Below are 7,047 nucleotides of genomic sequence, written 5' to 3' on the forward strand. Positions count from 1 at the left end.
CAACACTGCTATGGAGATGGCTCCCACTGGCTTGTCATCCAACTTCCTGTGTGTCAGAGAATGATGACAGAGGACTCCCAACTCTTTCCAGGGCTTCACTCAGGTGGGTCCCCACTGTTGGCACAGCCTACTCAACTGCCCTCGGCCATCCTCCCATTTGCCCATCTGGATCTGCCATCTATCCTTCCTCCTGCTCCGTCCCCTGTACCCAGCATCCACCTCTGCAGCAGGGCTTGGCTTGGGTCATTCTCGTTATCAATACAGGCTCTGCTTGCATTTCTATCCACTTCCCTGCTTCTCCTGAACTGTGCTGTGGCCTCTTAACCCTTCATGGTCACTCTGTAACTGGCATATACACATACAGAGAGATATATCTACTGTGTGGAGCAGTGTGTGTGTGTGATGTAACAGTTAATAATTAAGTTTGGAATTAAAGGACCTGTGCTCACATCACCCAGGGTTACCAAGGAAAGCAGAAATATCTGGCAAATGGATGCCATCAAAACCATCATGTCTATCCATTTAGAAGTCATCTGAAGACTATAGAAAGGACATCATGGTTTTTGATGGTTGTGTTTTGAAATTTTGAGCATCACAACAAAGGAAAATAAAAGGAATTACAGGCTAGCTCTGTCAGCCTATTTTTCTGAAGAACAAACTTGTTAATCAGCCCTCATCCTTGATTCAAAAGCACTTTATGTGTCTCTCTCTATTATCTGTCCAGCTAACAGAAACTGATGAAAAATGAACAAAATCAGTTCTGTTCCAGTCCAATAGTTTGCTTTCAGTTGTTTTTACTTTTCTTAACCAAGTCACTTGGCCTCAATTACCCAAGTCATGGGAGCTTAGTCCAAACTGGACACTCTTCACTCTAATCCGAAAGCCTCATATCCTGTTTTTCACTCATTCTCCTGATTTTAGCAGATGTTGTCTATTAATGTGTCTGAGAACTTGGGATGTTTCAATTATGGCCCAAAGAAACAGGGTATCTGCACTCTTTGTGTTTCCACACAATTATTATCCATTTGTCACTTTCTAGAGTGCCACTGGCAAAATAAAGAAGTTGTGAATTGCAAGGTGTGGAATGAACAACCTCTCCAGCACTCAGACCGCGTGTGTCAGGAGACAGAAACACTGCAGTTGACCCACTTCTTCGTGGTTCACAAGTCTCACCTGCATGGTTTGCTCCAGGCAACGCTTCCTGGTTTTAAAAGATCTCTCCATCCATCTGACCTCCCTGGCCTGGGTATCAAACAGGGTAAGTGCAGAGCTCTAAGTGTTGTTGTGTTTATTGAACAAATAGCGGGAAGTCTGGGCTGATTGAGAGTGACAGAGTGGGAGAAAGTTAGTGATGCTGAAGCCAGAAAAGGTTGAGCCACATTGTTAAGTTACTCTCAAGGCCACAGTGAGCCAGAGAAAGTATTTGACTGGTCGGGATAACTGAGCTGTATGTCTCCATTCACTTCTCATTAGCTGCCGAACTTCTAACATTATTTCATGAGTTTGTCCTTAAATTTTACTAGCGGTCGAAGACAGAAGGTAAAACCCATCTTGTCTGATTTAACAGTGTTGCTCAAAGGAGCAAATGAAAATGTCTGCATGAGGATGAGATTCTAAAACTGTGGTTCAATTCATCATCATGACCCATGTTACAGTATCCAACTCATCAGAGCCAGGTTGGCAGAGGAGAGCCAACGGGCCTAGGCTTGAGGGGAGTTCCACTATCCACTTTGTGACTCACGTAGGCCTCAAATCTTTGTCCAATAAAAGAAAAAAAAGGGGTGTGTGTGTGTGTGTGTGTGTGTGTGTGTATCACCTACTTTACAATCTACAAAACAACAAGTATTTAGGTTGAGAAGAAACATGGTAATTCATATTCATATAAACCACTCAAGAGAAGGCTTGCCACTCTATAAAAGATAAGGGTCAACGGAAACACATGAAATATGAACCAATGGCTGAGGGGTCACCAACTGGATCAGGCCCTCTGAGTGGGTGAGACAGTTGATTGGCCTGATCTGTTTGGGAGGCATCCAGGCAGTGGCACCGGGTCCTGTGCTCATTGCATGAGTCGGCTGTTTGAAACCTGGGGCCTATGCAGGGTCGCTTGGCTCGGCCTGGGAGGAGGGGACTGGACCTGCCTGTACTGAGTCCACCAGGTTGATCTCAGTCTGTGGGGAAGGCTTTGCCCTGGAGTAGGTGGGAATGGGGGGCGGGCTGGGGGGAAGGTGAGGGGGGCGGGAGGGGGGAGAACAAGGGAATCTGTGGCTGATATGTAGAACTTAATTGTATTGCAAAATAAAAATTTAAAAAAAAAAAAGATAAGGGTCAGGTTTCTGATCATCGTCATGAACAAGGGAAAGGGGAGCAGAGTGCTGGAGGGGTGTGCACGTCAGAACCACAGCCTGACAGCTTCACAGCAGAGAGGCAGGCAGGAGGAGTCTCACCAGTTAACAGAGGCCCTTTGTGGTTGGTTCATACTGTGCAAGGTCACTCTACGACAAGTGTCAGTGTCCACACTCAACACACGTGCTGGGCACCTAATCCACGCTACACACGGGAAGGTAGCACTGACCAAGCCATCCAGGCTGACACTTCATTAAGACAAACAGTGAACTAGCGGTGGGAAAGTGCTAAGAGGGGGCACTGCAGGATTACCTCGCTTACTTCGGAGCGGGACTCCTAGAGGACATCATGGAAAAGAAGGATATGGGAACTAATAAAAGGGGGTCTATGGCTGTGATAAAACACCATGATCAGAAGCAACGTGGGGAGGAAAGGCTTTATTTTATCTTACACTTCCAGGTAGCAGTCCATTACAGAGGGAAGTCAGGGCAGGAACTCAGAGCAGGAACCTGGAGGCAGGAGCGGATGTAGAGACCGTGGGGGAGTGCTGCTTATTGGTTGCTTATCATGGCTTGCTCAACCTTTTTTTTTTCCCTTACTTTCTTTTTATTTAATCTTGTGTCTTTCACATCATGCATCTCTATCCCATTCATTTCCTGTCTGTGTGTATCTGCCCTCTGCCCTTCCAACCACCCCACCCAAATAAAATTTAAGAGAAAAAAAGAGGGGCTGGAGAGATGGCTCAGAGGTTAAGAGCACTGGCTGCTCTTCCAGAGTACCCGAGTTCAATTCCCAGCAACCACATGTTGGCTCACAACCATCTATAATGAGATTTGGTGCCCTCTTCTGGCGTGCAGACAGAACACTGTATATGTAATAAATAAATAAATCTTGAAAAAAAACGGGAGGGGGGGAGTGTCTCATCATGGAAGCCGTAGTGCAACATAGAGAGTTACACTACCAGGGTTATGCATTGTCCTACCCCAGTATTCACCCCATCTGTAATCTGCTGTAGCAGGTGAAGGGACCAGTCCTACAGACCCAAAGCTGCAGGATTTCCACAAGACAGGGCAACAGCAGGAGAATCACCCTGCTTTCTTCTAGCACCCAGGACCACTTGCCTAGGGGTGGCCCGGCCCCATCAATCACTAATTAAGTAAATTCCCTACAGGCTCCTGTTGCTGGAGAATTCCTGCCTGGCCCACGGTCAGGGCAAATCTCTCTCAGGCTGGAGAATTTCTCTCCAGCTCCCGCCACCAAGTCCCGCCAGTCCCAGAGCCCACTTATAAAATAAACACACAGACTCTTACATTATTTAAACTGCTTGGCCATTAGCTCAGGCCTGTCATTGTCTAGCTCTTACTCTTATATTTAGCCCATTTCTATTAATCTTTACTTTGCCACATGGCTCGTGGCTTACCGGGATCTTCCCATGGGGCTTGTCATCATGGCGGCTGGCAGTGTCTCCCTGACTCAGCCTTCCACTTCCCAGAATTCTTCTCCTTGTCCCGCCTATACTTCCTGCCTAGCCAATGGCCAATCAGTGATTTATTTACTGACCAATCAGCAACACACTTGACATACAGACCATCCCACAGCAGGCTCCTCTCAAGTGACCCAAGCTCGGGTCAAGTTGACATACAACTAGCCAGCACCGTGAGTGGGGAAGAACATTTTATCAGTGGCAACAAAATGTGAGAAGTCTCTAACGTGAATCACAGCAATCCATAGGCTGGAGGAAAATGAACACAGCCAGAGAGTATCATACTACCGGCTCTGAGGCAGAGGTAAGACGGGATCTACGTCAGTGTCCTCTACAATGGCTGATGGCTGTGGGCTCCATCCTGGAGGCAATAGCAACTCCGGGCTTTCAAGCACAGGAAAATGAAATGATTGTCTTGGCATCAGAGAGATACTGTGATTGATAAACGACTCTTACTGTGATGGAGTGTCCTCATCTAGCTGAGAAGTCTCTGTGGCTTCTTTTCTATTATGCCACAGAGGGCAGGATAGGCAGATGGAGAAACCTGGGAAGATGACTCAGGAAATAAAAGGGAAACTGACAACGGGAAGGGCAAAGCACTGATCCTCGCACAGAACAAGTCCTGTTGTTCTCTCTGGATTTCAGTGGTGATCTGAGAACACCATAGTGACCCAGTTTGTAGCTACTGCATCTGACAGAGGTAAAAGTGTGAATATACACTCTACACACACACAATTAACACACTGGCCATTTTCCTATCTTCCCCACTTCACTTCCTTCTAAGAAAGGGTTCCTGCTCTGTGGGTACGGCTTTAAAGGTTTCCTTCCTGAGAAAAGAGGCCGAAGCTCTCACAGATGAAGTGGAAGAACAGGAAGCAGAGGAGAGAAGCAGGAAATGGTACCTGAGTTATGAGAGTTCAGGAAAGCCTGGCATGGTTGAGGAAAGAACCTGGGAGGTGCAGTAAAGTCAAGGTGGGCTAAGAAGGAGATGAACGCAGAAAGGCATTTACTTAAGTGTTTCATGTTGGAATAATGTGGTTGTAAAAGCATGTCTTTGAACCTGAATTGTTTTTCAATTACTTTAAATTCGGGGAGGCTCTTCTTTGAATGTACTGCCATGCTAAATGGGGCCACTATTTACATATACTGTGGAAGAATTGTCTGTTTCACAGGACAGCAACCCCAGAATATAGAAGAGCATTTCCAGAAAGTATGCTTGTAATTCTTACCAAGGAGAAGAGAAATGGCAGTGGGGTGTCATTTTCTTTACAATCAAATATAGAGGGTAAAAGTGAAAGGCTAGGCAAACACCAGTATTTTCCATTTTCTGTGCTTACATAATAGCATTTAGTAGGAAAAGTCTAGGGAAAGATAAAGAAAAATGAAGCTCAAAAAAAAAAAAATCAACCCCAGCAACAATGAGAAGTGATGGTGTAGTCAGTATCTAGGCTGAACAGCACAGCCAATCCTTGTGTTCTGCTTCTCAAAACAGAATCACACAAACTAATCAACCAAAGCATGGAGGGTAAATCAAGCAATCCAACAGACTAGGAGATCAAAACCACAAAAATGAGGGGAGGAAGTCCACTTTGCTTGGCAAAAAATTAAATGTGATGCACAATAAATCTGAATTATTTTAACCATTTATTATCAAAGTGCCAGTACTTGAAGCAAACAGTCACTCAAGCTGTTCGTGAGGAATGTTTGGGAACACAAAAGAGCTGCAAAGAAGCAAGAAGCCAACTCCATGCAAAATGACATCTTGGGATCTGCAGTTTGAGTTTGTAGAGTTTGTATAGAAGGATTAAGGCCTAGAGCATGTTGTTATTTTTCTTCTAAGCACAGTAATGAGTTTGCCACTGAACAAATGTCCTATCCCATCCATTTTTCAGAAACACAAGACCGGATGTAACTGAGAACACCGAACACAGCCCCCTGCAGCCACCCAACTGGCTCAAGAGCAGTGTTTTCATTCTAGACTCTGTGAAAAGGGAAATTGGCTGTGAGGAAGAAATACATTTAAATACAGACTCTTCAGTAAGCAAGCACGTCTATGGAAAAGCTGAGATGTTCTATTTTAAACCTTAGCAGCCACCATTAAGGAAGACCAATTTTGGATGTGCTTGCTAGAATTCTCTCTTCAATCTGTTCCATGCAGTGAGCACCAGTTACCAGCTCTGCACTGTTTGGCAGCTCCCATCAGAATGCCACAGCAAGACGCTTACATTATCCCACAAGTATCAAAACAATAGGGTGTGTGGTCTTACTTAATCAGTAGGATATGCCAATTTGTGAACACACGGGGAACTCTTTCCTTCCTGGGTCTGTCCATTCCCCTACCCTCCCCAAAAGAAGAATGGAAAGGATGTAATGGAGTCCTTGAATGATCACAGCCCTGGAGAATGACAAAATGCTGGGGTGACTGCCAGTTGCTGAATCTGGGCATCCACAAAGAATATTCAGGTGATGTCATCTTCATGTGCTAAAACGAACCATTTATTCTCTCCAATCCCTTACTGCCCACAAGAGAGACCCACATAACAGCAAGCTCACTCTAATTTCACTCTCTTTTATTTATAAATCATGATCTCACAATTATAAAACAAAGATTGCAGATAAGTTATCATTTTCATAAACAAGCAAGCCAAGTAGGGTAAGCTGTCCTTCATACATCTCTCCATCTATTAATGGCCACCCGAGCCTGGAAATCCCTATCCCCAGGCCAATGCATATCTCACAAGACTGTGGAGTTTCCTGAAACTATACCTCCATATAAGGCAAGAGTAGGGGGTTTTGTTGTTGTTGTTGTTGTTGTTGTTTTGTATGAGTCCCAACTAAGACTCACTATACTAGAAAAACATAAAATTATCTCTTAAATTATTCTGGAAGTAAATAAGCCTATTTTAAGAATCATGCTCTCTTTAAGTGTTCATATTATCATTTGGAATCCCTACCCCAAATTTAAAAGCTCTAATTCAGTGGTGACTTAAGTCATCTCCAGCCAATAAACAATTTGGAAGATTCCTTCACACCAATACAGGTGTTACTGTACCTTTACATCCAATATCAACCAAATCTGTCAGTTAGGAGAGACGAAAATGTACATCACCCCATAATCAGTCATTAACCATTGCCACAGTACAAGGACATCCTCAGCCTGCTGGTACCCACCCTGCCACATCCTGATCTGTGCAAATAAGATGTGGCCTGTGAGTATG

General features: G+C 44.6%; 1 long non-coding RNA gene across 1 annotated transcript in view; it reads left to right on the forward strand.

The window, feature by feature from the left end:
* Positions 1-6,611, forward strand: part of LOC131925168 (uncharacterized) — a 17,344-nt gene extending 10,733 nt beyond the window's left edge. Inside the window, exons 3-5 of the long non-coding RNA XR_009383166.1 lie at positions 1,040-1,258; positions 3,948-4,133; positions 5,722-6,611. This is a non-coding gene — a long non-coding RNA (uncharacterized LOC131925168). The remainder of the gene's footprint in view (positions 1-1,039; positions 1,259-3,947; positions 4,134-5,721) is intronic.
* The last annotated feature ends 436 nt before the right edge of the window (positions 6,612-7,047 follow it).

Source organism: Peromyscus eremicus, chromosome 15, assembly GCF_949786415.1.
Source record: "Peromyscus eremicus chromosome 15, PerEre_H2_v1, whole genome shotgun sequence".
NCBI classification, from domain to species: domain Eukaryota; kingdom Metazoa; phylum Chordata; class Mammalia; order Rodentia; family Cricetidae; genus Peromyscus; species Peromyscus eremicus.